Here is a 25,328-nt window from a genome sequence, read left to right on the forward strand (position 1 = left end):
TTACTCATTATATAAACTATAAAAATTAAGAAATGTTTTAAAGGTATCGTAATTAAATACTATGGTCACCATCTGGAACCACAGAAAGAAACCTCAGAAACTGCTACCAGTCTTCATTAACCACCTTGGTAGGAAGATAAAGCTACCCCAATGTCCTTCACCAAAGCCCACCACAAGGCTGGACGGACTTGGCTCCTAGAGATCCAGGTTACATCTGTGGAGTATGGTATAATAAAACTGTTGTGAGTTTGCTAGAAGCAGAGCTACCAGATTGACAGGGGGCAAAGTGCAGTAGATAAATAGGGTCAGAACCAGGAGAGATGGTTAATGCCAAAACAAAGGACAAGGGGTTAATCCAGAAACAAGCCACAGTCAGAAAACCAGGAGAATCAGTAGAAGCAAATTTAGCAGATGAGGAGTTACTCCAGAAAATAAGCCAATGTTGGTATACAGAGGGTTAATGAGCAGGTCTTGAGAAGGCATAAAGCACAGAAGCACAAATAGTCCAAGAGTACTTTATGCAATCACAGGCGACTGAGCAGCAATTTTAAATCTCCTGCCTAGCTCTCACTAATAGGTTGACCAGTCAGGACCTGACTTGAGCATTACAACCCTCCTAACATAGCAATGCACAGTATCCTGGCTTCACAATAAGTTTATTGTCATCCATTGGAGGACCTAAAATCAAATGTTGTATTTTCCCAGCAGCACTACCACCAGATTTTGGGGCTTCGAGGACCCTCTACCTGTTTTAATGTTTCAGAGAATGTCATTAATTGGTGCAATTGTTTGGGAATTTGGGGAGGCCTGCATGTTATTGATATATTTTTCTTGTTTGTTTAATCATAATAGTACGTCACATGTCGGGTCACACAGTATACACCAAGGCCTAATGTCCACCACCGGCCGTAATGCCGATCGTGAACTTTTAACCCCTCACATGCTGTGGTCAAATGTGACCACAGCATCTGGAGGCGCAAAAAATGTGTTTCGGCTCCCCGATCCTCGCCAGTTTTTGTGCGGCAGCCGCTCTATTCCTCAATAGTACGAGGCTGTTGTACTTTAATTCCTGTGAAAGATTGCTTCCAATAGTTCTTTATGGGAACTATACAAAAGTATAAAAAAATATGAAAATCACCCCCCCTTTTCCCAAAATGAAAATAAAATACATAAGCAATAAAAAAAAAACGCATGGGCATTTCCGCATCCCGCAAACGCCTGTGCTATTAAGATATAAAAATATTTATCCCATATGTCAAACGGCAAAAAGTCATACCGCAAAATGATATCAATGAAAAATAGAGAGTCAGAATATGGCAACGAAAAGAAAAAATAATTTATTTTCCAATTTTACCCAATTTGGATTTTTTTTTCCAGCTCCCTATTACATTGTATGAAATATTAAATGGTGGTATTAGAAAGTATAACTTCCCCGCAAAAAACAAGCCCTCATGAGGCTATGTGAACAGAAAAATAGGTAAAGATGAAAAACTCAGAAATGAAAAAAACTCCAGGCTCAAAGGGTTAATAAATGGCTGCTAAGGCCAAAATAAATCTGCTCATTTTTGTTGTCTTTTTTTAGTTCTGTGGAAGGGCGATATTAGGTACCGGGAGGGCGGATATATGGGGAACAGGTTGACAATACCTATAGTCATGTGAAAAACAAGATTCTCTGGTCTAATGAAACCAAGATTGAACTATTTGGCCTCAATTCTAAGCGTCATGTTTGGAGAAAACCAGGCATTGCCCATCACCTGCCCAATAAGAAAGGCAATGTAACATAAGGTATGACATGTGGAGTTGTGGTCAGATCACATCCATGTTAGGGCTCATGCACATGAACGTATTTTTTTTCCATTTCCATTCCGTTTTTTTACAGGTCTGTATGCGGAACCATTCACTTCAATGGGTCCGCAAAAAAAAGGAAGTTACTCCGTTTGCATTGAATATGTAATAATTCAATAATATAAATGTTAGGACAATTAAAAAAAAGGAAAATTTTTATGAAGCCCTCCTAAGCAGTGAGAGAAGAGTGAGAGTACTTTCACACTAGCGTTATTCTTTTCCGGCATTGAGTTCTGTCCTAGGGGCTCAATACCGGAAAAGAACTGATCAGGTATATCCCCATGCATTCTGAATGGAGAGCAATCCGTTCAGTATGCATCAGGATGTCTTCAGTTCAGTCTTTTTGCCTTTTCAGGATGGATCCGGCCTCGAGTGTTCTGGCAAAACGGATCCGGCATTGCAGTCTGTGCATGCTCAGACCGCAAAAAAAATTTAAAAAAATGCCGGATCCGTTTTTTCCGGATGACACCGGAGAGACAGATCCGGCATTTTAATGCATTTGTCAGACGGATCAGGATCCTGACAAATTCCATCAGTATGCATACGTTTTAAAGGATCCAACAGGCAATTCCGGCGACGGAACTGCCTGCCGGAATCCTCTGCTGCAAGTGTGAAAGTACTCTTAGCTGGCATCCCCAAAATTTTTTTTTACAATTTTTGTCACCATAATCATAATGGTCTAGGTGTGCAGGTCCCCCAAGCCATCCAACTCAAATCAGGCAACTTTGAGGCTTATACAGTCACAGAAAATAATGCACTATAATAATAGATGCAAGCATAACATATGGACTAAGCCCTCACTCTATTGATAAAATCTGAGACACTTGGTCAATACATTTTGATCAAAACACATCTAAGCTCCTCCTCCCACCGGCTGCTGCTGCACATGGAGGTAACTATATGCGCGGGGTCTGCGCTCCTGAACATAAATGCATAACGGCATAGGCAGGTTTAGCGTAGGACCCACCTGAACTGAGACCACCTTGTCGCTTGGTAGGTGGGCTTAGATGTGTTTTGATTAAAATGTATTGACCAAGTGTCTCAGATTTTATCAATAGAGTGAGGGCTTAGTCCATACGTCACTCTTGCATCTATTATTATAGTGCATTATTTTCTGTGACTGTATAAATGTAGCTATGCACATCTGCAACATTCATTATCATATCGTGTAGGATGCTTTATTTTTATTTTTTTTCCTTGATTTGTTTAACTTTGAGGCTTATCAGCTCTCAGTCAGATGAGAGATAGGCTTCAATGTCTCATTGCACACAAGGCTGCCATTTTAAGGTATGCTGACTACCTGTCTTATGGATAGATTGTTGGATTGTACATACCCGGCATACAGCCTTTGTGTGGTTATATGTTGTCTATTGTATGTTATAGGTAATGATATAGCATCTATAAAAATAAATTATGAATAGTAGGTAAAATAATACTTGTAATAAGTTTATTAATGATAGTTAAAATATTTATAATAAAAGTTTATTAATGATACAAAAAATAAAAATAATCTGATTAGAATATTTGCCCTCAACACTATTCATCACTATTTTCACTATTCCTGAACCATTTCAGTGGTGTTTCCATCAATTTCTGACATTTTCCTGTGAACCAGACACCCTCCCCTCTTCAGAGCAGGGGGTGCCTGGTTTAATGCTCTGGTTCTCCCACTGACTTACATTGTGCTCTGGTGCTCTGTAGAGCACCCGAGCATCCCAAAGTGTTCTACTCGAGCACCAGAGCATCCCAAAGTGTTCTACTCAAGCACCAGAGCATCCCAAAGTGTTCTACTCAAGCACCAGAGTACCCGAGCATCCCAAAGTGTTCTACTCAAGCACCAGAGCACCAGAGCATCCCAAAGTGTTCTACTCAAGCACCAGAGCATCCCAAAGTGTTCTACTCAAGCACCAGAGCACCAGAGCATCCCAAAGTGTTCTACTCAAGCACCAGAGCACTTTGGTGCCTAATCAACACTATTCATTATTCAAAAACCTTCCAGAAAGATGATGATTAAAGGTGGAAGTGCAGAAATAATGGTCTTCAATGGAGTTTCCCCCTAAAGTCCACCTTTGTTGTGTCCGAGGTATTTTAGATATTTATGAAAACCCGTTTTACAGTCAATAGCCGAGACTCAATGTTTCTCTATAGGTATCAAAGTCCAACTTCCAAAAATCTGAAAAGGTTGAATCAAATGACAGTAGTCTAATTGTCCGTGTATTAATATGTGCTGGAATGGAATAAATAACCTTATTAAAATTAGAAGAATTGCATTGCGCAACGTTTGTACACGGGCAATTATAGAAGTGCGCACAGTGTAATTCATCAAGAGTGAAGTAATGATTTATATTAAAGCAGCTGGAAATCATAATGTAAAGAGCCATCAAGTTCCTACCAGTAAATTTATGATTCCCACAAGGGTTCATACAATGGCAGCATTGACAAATAGTACCTGGCGCCCTGGTGCGAGATGAATGACAATGGAGGTAAAAGGCTACAATTGACAAACATTGAAACTTGTAAGTAAATGGTGCATTTTAGAAGCTGTGAAAAGTACGACTTATACAAATAGACGTGGGCGAAGATATTTTTTTATGTTAATGCATCTGCACTGGGGTTGAGTACTAGTGTCGAGCGAATCGAAGTCCTTAAAGTGGACTTTGATCAGAATTTCAGGATAATTTAGATTTTCAAAAAACCCGAATTTCCTTGTGGTTCGTGGTAGCGAATTGTTTTAAAATGAAATAGTGCAAAAAACAAAACAAATCATACTTGCCTGCTCCATTTGCTTGCGAAGGGCTGGCTGCCGCCATCTTGCTTAAAGATCTCGGCCAAAATCCCGTGTGCGAGCCGGCAGGATGACATTATTTCTGGCAGGGCGGGATCTTCAAGCAAGATGGCGGCAGCCGGCCTGTAACGAGCAAATTGATCAGGTAAGTATGATTTTTTTGTAAAACTTTACACCGTATTATGTATATCAGATGCTGCGCTCATTTATGAATGCGGCATCTGAGGGATACAATGAGGGGGGGGTGGCGCAATCGCACCCACTACTTACAAAAAAATGCGCTTCATAATGAAGTAATTCTTCACAAAGCTAATTTTTTTGTAAAATTGGTGAAGCAGCCAAAGCAAATTTCCCAATACTTCGCTCATCTCAGTTAAGTACCTTAGATTGGCAGCCCTCGTTCCTCCTCATTCTTGACCTTGTGAACTTCAGCAGAGCCAAGTCATAAATCAGGGTGAGGGTGGACTTGCCCAAGGGCAGGGGCATAGACAGATCTCATAGGGATCCATAGCAAAACTTACTATGGGCCCCCATGCACCACCCAGTTTCCCAGTAGGTGTGTGTCAATCACTGCAAGGAATGCAGAATGCAAAGTACTGTACAACGCCCCAGATTTCTGATTACAGAAAAGAAAAGACTATGTTCTGTAGTTTTCATGACGTGCATATGGATGCAGACAACACACAAATCTGTGTTGTCGTTTTTTTGTGGTCTCATAGAAAAAATGTGCATCAGATGCGGATCCAAAATGTGGTCGTGTGCATTAGGTTTTAGAGTAATTTAAAAATAGAAAATGATCAAGACTCTCCGTAATAATATCTCGCCCCTGCTGCTTGGCTGCTGCTTGGTTCCCCACTCATCTCCACTTCCTGGTCTCAGGCTTGACACACAGGAAGTGACTTGGACTGCCAGATCCATGATTGGCTGAGGAGGCAGGCCAATCCATTTCCTGCATGCCGAGGCTAAGACCAGGAAGTTGGGAGGAGCAGGGACCGACTAAGGCCTCTTTCACACTTGCGTTGTCCGGATCCGGCGTGTACTCCACTTGCCGGAATTACACGCCGGATCCGGAAAAACGCAAGTGTACTGAAAGCATTTGAAGACGGATCCGTCTTCAAAATGCTTTCAGTGTTACTATGGCAGCCAGGACGCTATTAAAGTCCTGGTTGCCATAGTAGTAGTGGGGAGCGGGGGAGCGGTATACTTACAGTCCGTGCGGCTCCCGGGGCGCTCCAGAATGACGTCAGAGCGCCCCATGCGCATGGATCATGTGATCCATGCGATCACGTCATCCATGCGCCTGGAGCGCCCTGACGTCACTCTGGAGCGCCCCGGGAGCCGCACGGATGGTAAGTATGCTGCTCCCCGCTCCCCACTACAGTTTACCATGGCTGCCAGGACTTTAGCGTCCCGGCAGCCATGGTAACCATTGAGAAAAAGCTAAACGTCGCATCCGGCAATGCGCCGAAACGACGTTTAGCTTAAGGCCGGATCCGGATCAATGCCTTTCAATGGGCATTCATTCCGGATCCGGCCTTGCGGCAAGTGTTCCGGATTTTTGGCCGGAGCAAAAAGCGCAGCATGCTGCGCTATTTGCTGCGGCCAAAAAACGTTCTGTTCCGGAACGGAAGACATCCTGATGCATCCTGAAGGACGGACTGTCCATTCAGAATGCATTAGGATAATCCTGATCAGTATTCTTCCGGCATAGAGCCCCGACGACGGAACTCTATGCCGGAAGACTATAACGCAGGTGTGAAAGGGCCCTAAAGAATACAGATGTGTCCTTCCTTACTTTTGTTCCTGGCTCAACATATCATAAGATGTGTAAGGTGAGGTCATCAGATCTGAAAAAAAAAGACATGATTTTGAGATACTTAGTCATGAGATGTTTATGCTATAGGTATTTACCTGTGACCACCAAATGGTTGTGTTGAGAATTGCGGGCTGTCAAAGTCTTACTAACATGTTGCTACATTTGTTAAAGAGAACCTTTCACCACTACTGGAGTGCCTGTTTTAATAGCTCCATGCATTTCCCGTGTAATAATAATGCTGGAGCATCTATTCTTATGGTTCTTTGTTGTGCCATAACTTTATTATTTCAACTATAACTTATGAATGAATTGCTAGCAGTCTGCAGTAAGGGTACAGAGGGGAGGTAACCAGGTGGGGGTGTGTACCTGCACAGACTCACTCTATCCAATCAGTGCTGACATTTTCAGATTGTGCAGGTACACACCCCCAACTGGTTACCTCCCCTCTGTACCCTTACTGCAGGCTGCTAGCAATTCATTCATGACTTCTAGCAGGAATAATAAAGGAATGGCTCAACATAGAGTCATAAGAATAGATGTTCTAGAACTGTTATTACATGGGGAATGCATGAAGCTATTAAAACAGGCAGGACAGGAGCGGTGACAGGTCTTCTTTAAGTGAGGAACTGGAGTCCAAAATTGAAACCAAATTCAGGCTATAATAATCTTATATCTAGGTTTCCTTTTAATTCACTTCTGTTATTCGATCTAACGTCTGACTGATTTCTATGTATATACTTGCATTATCTATCTCATATCTATCTATCTATCTCATATCTATATTACATCATCTATCGATTTATCTATTGAATCTCAGATTCTATACGCAATATATCTTATATCTCAGATATGTGCCTCTTTAATCACATCACATATCTATCTAACCTCTTCATATCTATCTAGAATGTTCATTGACACTCAATATCAGTCAATGAATGATTTTTCTGCTCCTACGTTTGCAGTGATGATGATGCACCGCATTCTCCCGTGCTCTCATATACATTGCTATCACATACATGAGCATGTGAACTCCGCAGAAAGAGTCTGTTTAATTTCCCGCTCCAGTGGTTTACGAATGGCAACACCAGTGGCAATCTGACAAATTGATCATCTGAAGGAGAGACAAAAGCCTCTTAATGTCCAGGAGGTAGAGATGCAGAAGAGATGTTTAAAATACTCAGACGTACAGAGCTGTGTATAGCAGTTCAGCAGACTGAAGCCCGGAGTGACTGAATACCAATTCATCCAGCAAGTAAAATACACTGAAAATACACTGACGCTGAGTAACCTGCTGATTAGCAATCAATATATGAATAAGAAAAATATTATGTACAGCCTACAGTAGGATCATACGGTCAGAGCCACCATCAGTGTAGTCAAAAATGTAGTAAGGTGATACGATTTTGGGTGGAGTACAGTATATCCCTTGGTGCCCATCAGCACTTGTCTGTGTTGGGACCAGATATTTTGGCAGTACATCTGGGTACTGAAGATGCTCCATTATGTCAAAAGGGTGGGGGTGATACCCCTACCATAGCAATAGAAAATGGGAATACCCCATAAAGATAATCTGTCATCGGTTTTATAATGCCCTATCTGAGGGCACCATAAACTGGTGAGAAAGACCCTGAGCAAAACGTTGGGTCAATGACTCTTTTGCTAATATCTGTATTGAACAACTCCAGCATGAGCCAAGTTCTGGAGCTGTTCAATACAGACTGCATGCCAGGGAGTCCTCATTTCCATGAGCTTCCCGATTCTCCCTGCCTCCTGGTTGACATGTTTTTTCCTATTCAGCAGCAGAACTGGCGGCAGATTACCTTTAAAGGGGTTATCCAACACTATAAGAGTGGTCCAGATCTGCCTGACCCAGATGGGGGGAGATGCTCATCTGATCTCCGCCACTGGATCCTGTCTGTTGGGCTCCCAGTCCAGCAGCTCCTTTCCCACATGCGCCAAGGACGTCCCACATGTGATTGCTGCAGCCAATCACAGACCGCAGTCCTTTGGACTGTGATTGGCTGCAGCGGTCATGTGTTCCACAGTTGACAGATGTTGTCCTTGAAAAATGAAAGAAACCCGGCACTCCCAAAAATCTTTGCTGGTGATAGATTTATTGGTCACTCATATTAAGGTGACGTGCGGCGTTTCGGCACTCACAGGTGCCTTTTTCAAACAAGAAGTGAGCAGCAATATGAGTGATCACTCATATTGCTCATATTGCTGCTCACTTCTTGTTTGAAAAAGGCACCTGTGAGTGCCGAAATGCTGCGCTTCACCTTAATATGAGTGACCAATAAATCTATCACCAGCAAAGATTTTTGGGAGTGCCGGTTTTCTTTCATTTTTCTGATTTTGGGATTACATCCACACAAACCGAGCACCCCTTAACCAGTACGCCGTGCCGCCTGACTTCATCACACAGATGTTGTCCTTGGTGCACATTGGAGCTGAACTGCTAGCCCGGGAGCCCAACAGACAGGATCCAGTGGCGGAGATCAGGTGAGCATCACCCCCCATCTGGGTCAGGCAGATCTAGACCACTCTTTTAGTGTTGGATAACCCCTTTAAAGGTAATCTGCCACCAGTTCTGCCTCTGAATAGGAAAAAACATGTCAACCAGGAGGCAGGGAGAATCGGGAAGCTCATGGAAATGAGGACTCCCTGGCATGCAGTCTGTATTGAACGGCTCCAGAACTTGGCTCATGCTGAAGTTGTTCAATACAGATATTAGCAAAAGAGTCATTGACTCAACGTTTTGCTCAGGGTCTTTCTCACTAGTTTATGGTGCCCTCAGATAGGGCATTATAAAACCGATGACAAATTATCTTTATGGGGTATTCCCATTTTCTATTGCTATGGCATGTGCCATAACATTAGGAATGGGTGGAGTCCGACACAGCCAATCCAGAGATCAAAGGCATCACACCACTAGCAAAATATTTTTTTTATGTAACAAAAACCCATGCCATTAAGCTTCAGGAGCAATTTTTGTGCTGATGTTAATGGCAGAGGAGGTTTGGCAGTTATAGAGTCAGCAGAGCATTGGTGAATTGTATGCACTATATGCCTCAGCGCTCAGCGACCCCACTTTGTAACTTTACATGGTCTCCAATTTGTGTCTGAGTTGCTGTGGTTTCTAAACATTTGCACTTGCACTCACAGTTGATCATGGAATATCTATGAGCAGAAATGAGCGAATCAACTCTAAACAAATCACAGACTTTGCCTCCAGGTGTCTTCTGTGTAAAACAGCAGAAACGCGATGGCTATGGTTCCTGCTCAGTTCCTGAGCGGGCGCCATATTGCAGGTCCCAAATTCTGTTGTACAATTACGGTCACGCTTAGAAAAGGAGTTAAGAAGTTTGCCCAATACTTTTGTCCATATAGTGCATGTTCTAATGTGATTTGATTTGACACCTCAGTTATGAATAGGAAAATAAACAGCATAATGATCTAAACCAAATGGGAAGTCTCACAGCTCCAACTGATAATGCTTTAGCTCCAAGAAATATTAAGAGATAAAAATGAAATATTACAAATTAAACGCACAAAAGGGTGGCAGACTCACAAAATAATATCACGATTTATTGCTGTTATTTAGTGGGCAATAGTACGTATTCATTTATGACATGTCTGATGCAGGATTAATAAGAATTGTGATTGAGACATGAAATATTACCAGTATTTATTTTCAATTTATAGAAAGGCAGCACCATTTTTATTCTTATCTGAAAGCTGCATGACCACAAATAAATTAGCCGTGTCAAGAGCTCGACATTTCAAAGGGCAATCCAGATTTTATGCAAATGCTCTTTTTCATCTCCATATTTGCTTTAACCACTCCAGGACCGCCGTACGCAGGATTGCGTCCTGCCGGCGGCCCAGCTCTTCTGGGTGGACGCATATACGCGTCCTCCCGCGAGAGCCGAGATTTCCTGTGAACGCGCGCACACAGGCGCGCGCGCTCACAGGAACGGAAGGTAAGCGAGTGGATCTCCAGCATGCCAGCGGCGATCGCTCGCTGGCAGGCTGAGATCCGAATTTTTTAACCCCTAACAGGTATATTATACGCTGTTTTGATAACAGCGTCTAATATACCTCCTACCTGGTCCTCTGGTGGTGCCTTTTGTTAGGATCGACCACCAGAGGACACAGGTAGGTCAGTAAAGTCGCACCAAACACTACACTACACTACACCCCCCCTACACTGATCACCCTGATCACCTCCTGTCATTGATAACCCCCCTGTAAGGCTCCATTCAGACGTCCGCATGTGTTTTGCGGATCCGATCCATGTATCCATGGATCCGTAAAAATCATACGGACGTCTGAATGGAGCCTTACAGGGGGGGGTGATCAGTGACAGGGGGGTGATCACCCTGATCACCCCCTGTCATTGATAACCCCCCTGTAAGGCTCCATTCAGACGTCCGCATGTGTTTTGTGGATCCGATCCATGTATCCATGGATCCGTAAAAATCATGCGGACGTCTGAATGGAGCCTTACAGGGGGGGTGATCAGTGACAGGGGGGTGATCAGGGAGTCTATATGGATGATCACCCCCCTGTCATTGATCACCCCCCTGTCATTGATCACCCCCCTGTCATTGATCACCCCCCCCTGTAAGGCTCCATTCAGAAATTTTTTTGGCCCAAGTTAGCGGAAATTTTTTGTTTGTTTTTGTTTTTGTTTTTTCTTACAAAGTCTCATATTCCACTAACTTGTGTCAAAAAATAAAATCTCACATGGACGCACCATACCCCTCACGGAATCCAAATGCGTAAACATTTTTAGACATTTATATTCCAGACTTCTTCTCACGCTTTAGGGCCCCTAAAAAGCCAGGGCAGTATAAATACCCCACATGTGACCCCATTTCGGAAAGAAGACACCCCAAGGTATTCCGTGAGGGGCATATTGAGTCCATGAAAGATTGAAATTTTTGTCCTAAGTTAGCGGAAAGTGAGACTTTGTGAGAAAAAAACTAAAAAAATCAATTTCCGCTAACTTATGCAAAAAAATAAAAAATTTCTATGAACTCGCCAGGCCCCTCATTGAATACCTTGGGGTGTCTTCTTTCCAAAGTGGGGTCACATGTGGGGTATTTATACTGCCCTGGCTTTTTAGGGACCCGAAAGTGTGAGAAGAAGTCTGGGATCCAAATGTCTAAAAATGCCCTCCTAAAAGGAATTTGGGCACCTTTGCGCATCTAGGCTGCAAAACAGTGTGACACATGTGGTATCGCCGTACTCAGGAGAAGTTGGGGAATGTGTTTTGGGGTGTCATTTTACATATACCCATGCTGGGTGAGAAAAATATCTTGGTCAAATGCCAACTTTGTATAAAAAAATGGGAAAAGTTATCTTTTGCCAAGATATTTCTCTCACCCAGCATGGTTATATGTGAAATGACACCCCAAAACACATTCCCCAACTTCTCCTGAGTACGGCGATACCAGATGTGTGACACTTTTTTGCAGCCAAGGTGGGCAAAGGGGCACACATTCCAAAGAGCACCTTTCGGATTTTGCAGGCCATTTTTTACACATTTTGATTGCAAAGTACTTCTCACACATTTGGGCCCCTAAATTGCCAGGGCAGTATAACTACGCCACAAGTGACCCCATTTTGGAAAGAAGACACCCCAAGGTATTCCGTGAGGGGCACGGCGAGTTCCTAGAATTTTTTATTTTTTGTCACAAGTTAGCAGAAAATGATGATTTTTCATTTTTTTTCTTTTTTCCTTACAAAGTCTCACATTCCACTAACTTGCGACAAAAAATAAAAAATTCTAGGAACTCGCCATGCACCTTACGGAATACCTTGGGGTGTCTTCTTTCCAAAATGGGGTCACTTGTGGCGTAGTTATACTGCCCTGGCAATTTAGGGGCCCAAATGTGTGAGAAGTACTTTGCAATCAAAATGTGTAAAAAATGGCCTGCGAAATCCGAAAGGTGCACTTTGGAATATGTGCCCCTTTGCCCACCTTGGCTGCAAAAAAGTGTGACACATCTGGTATCGCCATACTCAGGAGAAGTTGGGGAATGTGTTTTGGGGTGTCATTTTACATATACCCATGCTGGGTGAGAAAAATATCTTGGTCAAATGCCAACTTTGTATAAAAAAAATTGGAAAAGTTGTCTTTTGCCAAGATATTTCTCTCACCCAGCATGGGTATATGTAAAATGACACCCCAAAACACATTCCCCAACTTCTCCTGAGTACAGCAATACCAGATGTGTCACACTTTTTTGCTGCCAAGGTGGGCAAAAGGGCACATATTCCAAAGTGCACCTTTCGGATTTCACCGGTCATTTTTTACACATTTTGATTGCAAAGTACTTCTCACACATTTGGGCCCCTAAATTGCCAGGGCAGTATAACTACGCCACAAGTGACCCAATTTTGGAAAGAAGACACCCCAAGGTATTCCGTGAGGGGCATGGCGAGTTCCTCGAATTTTTTATTTTTTGTCGCAAGTTAGTTGAATATGAGACTTTGTAAGAAAAAAATAAAAATAAAAAATCATCATCATTTTCCGCTAACTTGTGACAGAAAATAAAAAGTTCTATGAACTCACTATGCCCATGAGCGAATACCTTAGGGTGTCTACTTTCCGAAATGCGGTCATTTGTGGGGTTTTTCTACTGTTTGGGCATTGTAGAACCTCAGGAAACATGACAGGTGCTCAGAAAGTCAGAGCTTTTTCAAAAAGCGGAAATTCACATTTTTGTACCATAGTTTGTAAACGCTATAACTTTTACCCAAACCATTTTTTTTTTCCCAAACATTTTTTTTTTATCAAAGACATGTAGAACTATAAATTTAGCGAAAAATTTATATATGGATGTCGTTTTTTTTTGCAAAATTTTACAGCTGAACGTGAAAAATGTCATTTTTTTGCAAAAAAATCGTTACATTTCGATTAATAACAAAAAAAGTAAAAATGTCAGCAGCAATAAAATACCACCCAATGAAAGCTCTATTAATGAGAAGAAAAGGAGGTAAAATTCATTTGGGTGGTAAGTTGCATGACTGAGCGATAAACGGTGAAAATAGTGTAGTGCAGAAGTGTAAAAAGTGCTCTGGTCATGAAGGGGGTTTCAGCTAGCGGGGCTGAAGTGGTTAAGATATTGTATAAAACCAGAATGTTTTTTTTCCCCATGTTTAACACATTCTCCATTTACAGAGATTCTCTTGTTAGAATTTTGTGGACCAAACATTTATTGAATACCAGCAGATTGACCCGACTCTGCACAGGTCTATTTCATGTGGTGACATGGACAGTGCCCCCATAACAGTGACATCCATAGTGGCCAAAGACAGTGACATTCACAGTGGCCAAAGACAGTGACATTCACAGTGCCCTATACTGGTCCATTCACACATCTGTGTGTGTTTTGCGGATCCACGGATCCGCAAAACATGGGCACCGGCAATGTGCCTTACGCATTATGCGGACCACACATTGCCGGCACTATAATAGAATATGCCTAATCTTGTCCGCAATCGCGGACAAGAATAGGACATGTTCCATTTTTTCGGGAACAGAAATGCAGACCCGGAAGTGCAGGTCCGCATTTCCGGATCCGGGCAGCTCATCGTGCGGCCCCATAGAAAAGAATAGGTCCGCAATTCCGTTGCGTAACAGAATTGCGGACGTGTGAATGGACCCTAACAGTGACATCCACAGTAGCCGTATAACAATGAGATCGACAGCCCTCCCATAACAGTGATATCCACAGTGCCCTCATAATAGTGACATCCACAGTGGCCCATGAAAGTGACATTCACAGCAGCCCAAGTACCTCCACAACAGTGACATCCAAAGTAGTCAAATACAGTGACATCCACAGTGCCCCCATAATAGTGACATCCGTAGTAGTCCAATACAGTGACATCCACAGTGCCCCCATAACTGTAACTCGCACAGTGCACCCATAACAGTGACAGCCACAGTGCACCCATAACAGTGACATCCACAGTGCACCCATAACAGTGACATCCACAGCACCCCATAACAGTGACATCCACAGTGCCCCCATAACAGTGACATCCACAGTGCCCCCATAACAGTGACATCCACAGTGCCCCCATAACAGTGACATGCACAGTGCCCCCATAACTGTAACTCGCACAGTGCCCCCATAACTGTGACAGCCACAGTGCCCCCATAACAGTGACATCCACAGTGCCCCCATAACAGTGACATCCACAGTGCCCCCATAACAGTGAACTCCACAGTGCACCCATAACACTGGCATTTACAGTGCCTCCAGAAGAGTCACATCTGCAGTGCTCATATAACAGTGACATCCACAGTGTCCCCCCATATAATTATATTTGCTTGTTTTGTGAATATCTCAAGAACGTTATGTCCTAGAGAGCTGAAACCCGGCCAAATCTGTTGCAGATTTGGTGCAACTGGTCCATGAATAAAGATCGGACAGACGGTGAGCAGACAGACAGAAATTCATTTTATATACATGTATATTGGATATATAAATATTAAAAGGAGTTCTCCACTTTGGACAATTTTTACTTGTCAGAAGGGTCCCTTGAGAAAAAAAAGCTGATCACAACTGCCCCCCGTTCTGTAACTTCCAGTCATCAATTGTAAATCTGTGTGTAAATCTGGCATTAAGTGGTCAGCTTTTCTGCAGAGCAACCACAGGGAAAATGAGGTATTACACCGTGCTAACATAGTAACATAGTACATAAGGCCGAAAAAAGACATTTGTCCATCCAGTTCGACCTGTCATCCTGCAAGTTGATCCAGAGAAAGGCAAAAATAAACCTGTGAGGTAGAAGACAATTTTCCCCACTTTAAGGGAACAAGATAATAATATATTATAAGGTCCTCTACATTGTTTCTAACTGATGTCCACTCCGGGCAATAGATAAGGATCCTAAAAACTTAAAGGGACACTGACAGGGCCAATAAGCATATTGAGGTCTATATATGTGACTACAGGTCTTATACAGGGTATTACAATCATATAAGTATCCCCCCTGTCCACATTATACAAACAGTAAACTTTAAGTTTTATAACCTGCTCCAAGGTCTGCAATCTGCCCAAGGGGCGGCATTTCACTTCTCTTGCGCCCAGCCAGCCTCCCCAACTGGCGATTTGAAGCGTCCCCCAGCTCATGAATATTCAGTTTGCTGGGCGGCTTCTGCGGTCCCCGGTCTGAAGCGCTTCGCTTAACAGTGCCCGGCGCATGTGCCGGATCTTGTGAAGTCCGGTACAGTAAGCGCCGCCCAGCTCATCAATATTCACTTCGCTGGGCAGCGCTTACTGTCCCCGACTTCACAAGATCCGGCGCATGCGCCGGGCACTGTTAAGCGAAGCGCTTCAGAGCGGGGACCGCAGAAGCCGCCCAGCAAACTGAATATTCATGAGCTGGGCGGTGCTTCAAATCGCCAGTTGGGGAGGCTGGCTGGGCGCAAGAGAGGTGAAACGCCGCCCCTTGGGCAGATTGAAGACCTTGGAGCAGGTTATAAAACTTAAAGTTTACTGTTTGTATAATGTGGACAGGGGGGACACTTATATGATTGTAATACCCTGTATAAGACCTGTAGTCACATATATAGACCTCAATATGCCTTTTGGCCCTGTCAGTGTCCCTTTAATGTCATCTTAAAGGCTATGAAATACTTTCAGTGTCAATTTTTTTTTATCATTGCATTATACTCATTTTAGACAAAAAATCATTTTTTCATTTGGTCTTCATAAAAAATTTTCAACAGTCTTTATTCTACAGCCTTCACTGTCAGTGTCTCTGCAGACCAGGACTATTTGGTTTAGGCCTCATGCACACAACCGTTTTTAAGGTCCGCAAAAATGGGGTCCGTAGGTCCGTGATCCATGACAGTTTTTTCGTCCGTTGGTCTTCCTTGATTTTTGAAGGATCTACGGACATCAAAAATGAAAAAAAAATCTAAGTCAAATTTGCCATTGAAATGATAGGAAAAAACGGACACGGATCACAGACACGGATCACGGACGCGAATGACAATCTTGTGTGCATCCGTGATTTTTCACTGAAACCTTGACTTGAATGGGTCCGTGAACCGTTGGCCAGGAAACATGGATCATGGATGCGGCTGCCAAACGGTGCATTTTCCGATTTTTCCACGGACCCATTGAAAGGCACAACGGCCACGGATGCACACAACGGTCGTGTGCATGAGGCCGAACACTGAATCCATCCAGGATGATCTAGCTCTTATTTCTGAAGTCTCATAAACACTCATTAATTTATTTTATTTTTTATACGTTTGATAAGAATTTAACTATAATGAGTGTTTATGAGCTGTCAGGAGTCCAGAAATAAGAGCTACATCTCGAGCCATCAGAAAGCTCTCTGACAGATTTTGTAAAAAGAAAAAAGCAATAGTCTGCAGATACACTGAAAGTGAAGGCTGTAGAATGGAAAACTGTTGAACTGTTAACATTTTTTTTTATAAAGATCAATCTAAAAAATGATTTTTAGCACAAAATGAGTAAAATGAAATATATAAAAAAAATTGCCTCCCCCCCCCCAAAAGGGTTTAATAGCCTTCAATGGCGCACTTGTAACTGTACTGTTTTAAACACAAAAAATTAAATGGGTTCTGCACTTTCATTTAACTGATGATCTATCCTCAGGTTACTGCATCTTATCTGCCATTCAATTGAATAAGAATTTCTGTGATAGTAACCGTGGTGGCATGACTAACTTACGATATTACCATCCAAGTAGCAGGTATTAAGTCCAGTAGCGGATAGTGCGGTCTTGACCTCTACCTGCACAACTATCCATGCCTACTTGTACAATCCGCCCTAAACAGCGGCTCCCAACTGGGCGAAAGCCTCCTTAAGTTCACAGGGGGGAAATGGGGAAAACACAAGCGAATGGCAGAAACAAGTACAGCTGCAAGGGTACCAGAACACAAGTCAAACAAGCCAAAGTCCAAAACCAGGAAGACACATCAGAAACAAAACAATATGTCAAAAGCAATGTCACTATACCGGGCCAAGGTCCAAAACCAGGAAGACACATCAGAAAACAAATCAGAAGACAAGAGCGACATCACATGAACAGCTGGAGGTCAGAAGTTGAAAGGATGCAGTAATAAGTCACACTCTGGATAGCTCTAAAGACCAAATCACAGGCAACTGCTAATAGAAGTAGTCCATTTAAATATGCCACCTAATACCAGCTCTGTATTTGACTGGTCCACTAGTAACGTCATCACGCACGGGAAGGGGCAGATTAGGAACTTAAAGTGGCCCTGGAAAAAATACTAAAAGTGGACCCGTTTTGTAGTTGGATCCAAATTGATGTAAGGCAGAGCCAGCAATACCATATTGTGGCACATTATACCATCCTAACAGAGCCAAATACCATGGTCCACCACAAAATACTGCCACCAGCAGCACAAAACACATCACCAAAACACATCCACTGGCAGGTCCCTTGGGTATCGTCCCACCTGGAAATTTCCCTGTAAGGTATTTGGCCAATTCGCCCTTGCACACAGGACGGTGGTGATCCACCAGCACTCAGACATGCCCTCCTGGCAATGGCACAGCAATTAAGATGCCACCGTCCATGGACCAAATCTGTCCTGGGAGCACAGATCAGTAAGTACATTGCAGCAGTTGCATTGGGCAGTGATTGAAGCTGAAGGAAACAACAGGTAATTACAGTTGCAAGAAAAAGTATGTGAACCCTTTGGAATGATATGGATTTCTGCACAAATTGGTCATAAAATGTGATCTGATCTTCATCTAAGTCACAACAATAGACAATCACAGTCTGCTTAAACTAATAACACACAAAGAATTAAATGTTACCATGTTTTTATTGAACACACCATGTAAACATTCACAGTGCAGGTGGAAAAAGTATGTGAACCCCTAGACTAATGACATCTCCAAGAGCTAATTGGAGTGAGGTGTCAGACAACTGGAGTCCAATCAATGAGATGAGATTGGAGGTGTTGGTTACAGCTGCCCTGCCCAATAAAAAACACACACCAGTTCTGGGTTTGCTTTTCTCAAGAAGCATTGCCTGATGTGAATGATGCCTCGCACAAAAGAGTTCTCAGAAGACCTACGATTAAGAAATGTTGACTTGCATAAAGCTGAAAAGGGTTATAAAAGTATCTCTAAAAGCCTTGCTGTTCATCAGTCCACGGTAAGACAAATTGTCCAAAAATGTAGAAAGTTCAGCACTGCTGCTACTCTCCCTAGGTGTGGCTGTCCTGTAAAGATGACTGCAAGAGCACAGCGCAGACTGCTCAATGAGGTTAAGAAGAATCCTAGAGTGTCAGCTAAAGACTTACAAAAGTCTCTGGCATATGCTAACATCCCTGTTAGCGAATCTACGATACGTAAAACACTAAACAAGAATGGATTTCATGGGAGGATACCACAGAGGAAGCCACTGCTGTCCAAAAAAACATTGCTGCACGTTTACAGTTTGCACAAGAGCACCTGGATGTTCCACAGCAGTACTGGCAAAATATTCTGTGGACAGTTGAAGTTGTTTGGAAGAACACCAAGCACTATGTGTGGAGAAAAAGAGGCACAGCACACCAACATCAAAACCTCCTCCCAACTGTGAAGTATGGTGGTGGGGGCATCATGGTTTGGGGCTGCTTTGCTGCGTCAGGGCCTGGACGGATTGCTATCATCGAAGGAAAAATGAATTCCCAAGTTTATCAAGACATTTTGCAGGAGAACTTAAGGCCATCTGTCCACCAGCTGAAGCTCAACAGAAGATGGGTGTTGCAACAGGACAACGACCCAAAGCATAGAGGTAAATCAACAACAGAATGGCTTAAACAGAAGAAAATACGCCTTCTGGAGTGGCCCAGTCAGAGTCCTGACCTCAACCCGATTGAGATGCTGTGGCATGACCTCAAGAAAGCGATTCACACCAGACATCCCAAGAATATTGCTGAACTGAAACAGTTCTGTAAAGAGGAATGGTCAAGAATTACTCCTGACCGTTGTGCACGTCTGATCTGCAACTACAGGAAACGTTTGTTTGAAGTTATTGCTGCCAAAGGAGGTTCAACCAGTTATTAAATCCAAGGGTTCACATACTTTTTCCACCTGCACTGTGAATGTTTACATGGTGTGTTCAATAAAACATGGTAACATTTAATTCTTTGTGTGTAATTAGTTTAAGCAGACTGTGATTGTCTATTGTTGTGATTTAGATGAAGATCAGATCACATTTCATGACCAATTCGTGCAGAAATCCATATCATTCCAAAGGGTTCACATACTTTTTCTTGCAACTGTATAAGATGAGTATGTACCCTCCGCAATATTCAACACGTTATTTAACATACTGTATGTCTGGCTATTGGAGGTCCATCAGCATATTAGATAAACATTTCTACATCCGCTGGGAGAAATTCCTCATTGTATAAACCTGAATCCAGCACGACCAGAATTACAATCTAAAATTTTGCATGCGCAAAACCAGGTTCCCATCAGGTAGTCTCGTGCAAGTTTTCAATTAAAGTAAAAATGACGCCCACATTTTTTTAATTATTTTTTTTTTCATTTTTTTTTATGAATCTCAGTGGCTACAGTATTCCAAGCTTCACAAAAACGCAGCAAAATGCAAATCTCGCACTCACGCGTTTACTGTATTTCTGTATCTACGCAGTTATATACGGAAGACGGCATTTCTTGTACCAGCTGCGGGAGCTTGTTTGCTGACTGGCATCTGAACAGACAAAGGGGTGGGGGGCTCAGACAATTGCGACTACCCTTGATTGGCCTGGTTTCCTTTGTCCAAGCGTCCCTTCCCAGCATATAATAACTAGAGTCTATTTTCTAGCAAGCATCATAAATAGATGACTGGCATGTAATTATAGGAGAATATGTTCTCTTAATGTGTCTATCAGGAGCCGCCATCCGTGTCACCATAGTATTAGTCAAGCATAACTTGACCAGCTGCAGCGAAACATCAGATATGAGAAGACAAAGGAATAGACTCCAGAAATACTAAAGGTTAAGTAGGGGGATTTGCAATAGGCTCTCCCTCATTTTCAGCCACAAAAGAGCAATCAGTGATCATTATTGTTTCATTTCATGCCGTCAAGAGGCAACACAAACATAGAAGGAAATATTGAGGCAGAAATATTTTATTTCGTTTTATAGAATCTTTTACTTTTCTTCTTTTTTTACAAGCATTATTATCACTAATAATTATATAAAAGGGATAATAAAACTGTAAAATGCAATATGTGCACTGAATGAACTGCGCAAGCCACGACTATAGTACACTGCTAGTGACAGACTGCCACCATGTGGACAAATTGGGAAGTGACTTAAAGTCAACAATGACAATAATTGGTATTAGTAACATAGTAACATACATAGTATATAAGTATTCTTGCTTTAAAAATGCTCACATTCTTAATTCTTATGTATTTTTATAGCTACAGCTAGTTTCCCACCACATTCACATATATTTTTTAATTTATTTATGTCTCTTTTTCTTGTACTTAAGTGTACTGACAAAAGAGGATGTATATCGCCATGCATTTGGCATCCATTTGATGAACAGATAGATCCAAAATGTATACCATGCAAACATATGGCCATAGACGTATTATACAGTTCTTACTATATAGCTATGCAGTGACCTGGCGGATCATGGCTAAAGAGTTAAATCTGTGCTAAAAAGTTACATGTTGTGATTTATTTATTGCCTAAGCACACAAATTGTAGAGTGTTCTCTTTTTACTTGCGCACTGCATCCCTAATGGTTATATATGGACAGCTGATAGTTAAAACTGGCAGTTTTAGTGCAGTTGCCAGGGTGATGGGCTGCCCCCCTCCCCTGGTTAGAGAGTCTTTGCTGATGAAGCTTACAGTGAGGACATACATGTGTGAGCTACTGAAAACTAAGCCTAGTCCAGGGAACTTTCATTTCTGAGACCAGAGAAACAACTGAACTTAGAGAATTTCCCTGAGAGGAAGAGAACAGACATTTATAGATGACTGAAAAACAAGACCGTGCTGGTTAAAGACAGTAAAGTAATGGTTGTTTATGCCAAAAAACTTTACTTCTGTGGCAGAGGCATTGCTAGGGTCTCAAAAGATCCGGGGCCCAAGCCCCAATGTATATGTCCCAATTCTCTAAGTCGACCAACCGCAACACACCCACCCGCAAACGATATCATTGAAGACATTTTACTGTACTTGCTATACAGAAGCACATACCTCTCACCTCCAGGTGACGTCTCTTCTGATGTTGATCTTCTCCGTCATCATCTTCTCCATTCGTTCCGGAAAACTTCTCTCAGCCGCCTCGTCTCTGCAGAGTGTGACACAAAGACATCTTAGCTTCCTCACTTTTCTCTACCCCCAAAAAGAGTTCCATACAAATAATCTTCCCCATAGTAATAGTGCCCCTCATAGTCCCACCAATAGTAATTCCCTTCTAGAATGCCCCCATTAGTAATACTGCCCCCAACAGTGATAATGCTCCACAAAAGTACCCCCATTAGTAGAAGAGCCCTCCAGTATTAATAATGCCCTAACAGAGCCCCCAGTAGAAATAATACTAATGACAAACAATGGGATCCCACAGGAGGTTGCCATGCTATTTTTTGCAGAAAGAAGAAATAAGGTGGTCTCTTGGCTTGGACCTTAGCGTGTCTCTGCAACCTCTCTGAATTTTTTTTAACTAAAACGAAATCTTTATTACGGTTACTATAATATACATATATAAACCTCTTGGGATCAAACGGTTAAAACTCTCAGGAAGAGAGATTCCGGGGTGAAATATCTGGTACTAGTACGTGACTCACATGTTGATTCATGTAATCCCCGTAGGGATAACTATACTCTGAGTACTTGATGAACTTTATTCAGAACCCCTATCTACCCTTCCTGCCTAAAAAATTGAAACCTGCTTCCCTACATGTTTCGCTGAGCAATTCGGCATCTTCAGGAGATACTACATCACCCTGCCCCAGCCACCTCCAACTTTCAGTCCCATGTAAATACATCACTCCACCCCACTGTCCCATGTAAATAACTTCCCTCCCTCCAGCCCTTACATACAGCCCCATACAGTAAATAACTACAACTCCCAACATTGCTCTGCCTCTCACACTGAGTAATCTACCCTTTCATTTATCTCTCCTCATGTACAGACCTCACCACAGCTTCTACCCAGGACTTCTCCTCCTCACTGCTGAGCTGTGCTCTCCTACACTGGTCACATGATGGTGACATCATGGCAGGTCCTTTTCAGCTACTGCACTTAGAACTGATCACATGGACTGGTGATGTGACCACAGGTCCTTCAGCGGTTCCAGTGTATTAGATTCAATTGTATTGCTGTCTTTAGGCCTGCAATACAGCTGGATCTATCTGGCATGCAGGACATTCCGGGCCTGGGACAAAACATCAGGGACCCAGACCCCGAATGTTTTAACCTAGCAAAACCCCTGTTTTGTGGTAAGGGTTAGTTGCCTCCAGCACCCATCACACTTTGAGACGGACTGGACATCCAGATCTAAGATCTGTACCCCGCAGCCTGCAAATTGCAGAAGGCATTCATGAGAAAGGAACTGCACGCCTGTGGTTATTTGAGAAGCTTGCAAAGTGGATTTAGAGAGGGACTCAGGAAGGAATACTACCATCATTGCTGCTTCTATTCTGAAGAGCCTACCCTGTTATATACTGCCTATTGCTGCTATATGTACTGCAACTCCCATCATCTATTCAGTAAAGAGAGACTTTATCTACTGAAACCAAACCGGCCTGGTCATTGACTTCACCATCATCTGTTGGCCCTTTAATTCTGCCCTGAAAAGAAGAAGGGTTGTAAGGGAGAGGAATTAGCCACTGTGAGGACTACCACCACCCTCATTGAAACCGCAGCCACTCCTGAGGACGATGAGAGTGGTAGTAGTTCAGGCTGTGACAATTAATCACAGTGGCTTTCTTCACACTATTGCTCCCTAGAGTCGTGCAGTGAAAGGAGGGTGCACCATTCCTTCCTTCGGGGCACATCCTGGTTCTAGGGCCACAGCCTAATTGTAGTTGGGATGCCCGTGATGTTAAGTGTCCATCTGGGTACAGGGTAGGGTATGTAGAGTACAATGGCAAGCATATGGCTCCTCCGCGCGGCCGGCGTTCTCAGTTCCCCCAGTAACCAGGGGAAGTCTGAGCACCGAGCTGGACACTCGGTGCTCGGCTGTTCTCCCTGGTGCAGGTCATGTGGCGCTGGCCACGTCACATGACCTCAGCCTGCCAGTATTTAACAGGCAGCCTGCTGGCCACAGGTTGCCTGTTAATTAGGTATCTGGCGTTTGTTTGGTTTCCTGCATACTTACCTGATCCTGTGTTCCCTGACGATTCTCTGCCTGCTCCTCCTGTACTGCGCATCTCTCCTGGTATTCTGACCCCGGCTTCCACCTGACGATTCTTTGCGGATTCCTGTTGTACTTTGTCTCTCTCCTGATATTTGACCTCGGCTTCTCCTGACTATTCTCTGCTTATTCCTTGGTAATGCGTAGCTCTTTTGGTATTGACTAGTTCCGTTCACGCTCTGTTATTTGTCTTGTCTGTCCTTTCCGCACGTATCCTAAGTTAGGGACTGCCGTCCAGTTGTTCCCTGTCATCAGGACTCGTGTGGCAAGTAGGCAGAGCCAGGGGTGAGGGTGGAGCGCAGTGGTCACTATCCTCGCCCCTGTGTGTGTGCATGTGACCATTACAGATTAACAGGCCCAATAACCACTGTATTATGAATCCTCTGGTGACCCTGACTGACCATCAGTGATGCCAGTTCGCAGTGTTCGCCCGCGAACACATGCGAGCTGCCATCTTAACTCACAAGTCCGGCGAGGCACAGGTAAGTCCTTACCTGTGCCTGTGTCGGGAGCCGGTCTGAAACAAATGCGGACAACAGGAGCAGGCAGTTCCGAGAACAGCCCGATGAAGGCCCCCGGCGGCTGTTCTCAGAACTGCCTGCTCCCGGTGACCGCATTTGTTTCAGACCGGCTCGCGCACAGGCACAGGTAAGGACTTACCTGTGCATCGCCGGACTTGTGAGTTAAGATGGCAGCCCGCATGTGTTCGCGGGCGAACACTGTGAACTGGCCATCACTGCTGACCATGTCTCTAACCTTATGCAGATGGTGCAGGAGCTAGGGGAGAAACTCCGTTCTTTTGAGCTACGACAAGGTTCTTCCATTCCTCAGGCCTCCAGTCCACATTTTGAGCCCCAGATTAAGCTCCCAGAACCCTTTTCTGGGGACTGGAAAAAGTTTCTTTCCTTTAAGGAAAATTGCTAACTTTATTTCCATTTGCGCCCCGTGTCCTCTGGCCCCGAGAGTCAACGCGTGGGCATTGTCATTTCCCGACTACAGGGTGATCCCCAGGACTGGGCATTCTCTTTACCTGCGGGCGCCAGTTGTTTAACATCAGTGGAGGGTTTTTTCAGGCCCTGGGTACCCTCTATGATGAACCAGACAGGGCTCTGGTAGCCGAGACGGCTATAAAGGCACTGGTTCAGGGCAATCTACCTGCGGAGGAGTATTGCACCCAATTCAGAAGGTGGTGTGTCCCCTCAGGATGGAACGAACCAGCCCTTAAGAGTCAGTTTAGGTCAGGTCTGTCTGATAACTTAAAGGATCTTCAACAGTTGTCAACTTCCAGAGACCCTAGAGGAGATGATGACCCTTGTTGTCCGACTTCACCAACGGGTTAGCGAGAGACGACAGGAACAACAGTTCTCTTCTGCAGAGATCCAGACCATTGGATCAACCAGTGTTCTAAGAAGGTCCTCTCCGTCAAGTCTCCTAAGGCAAGGCAACCTAAATACCAGGTACACACCAGTGAGGAACAT

This window comes from Bufo gargarizans, chromosome 5 (genome assembly GCF_014858855.1).
Source record: "Bufo gargarizans isolate SCDJY-AF-19 chromosome 5, ASM1485885v1, whole genome shotgun sequence".
In the NCBI taxonomy this organism is placed as follows: Eukaryota; Metazoa; Chordata; class Amphibia; order Anura; family Bufonidae; genus Bufo; species Bufo gargarizans.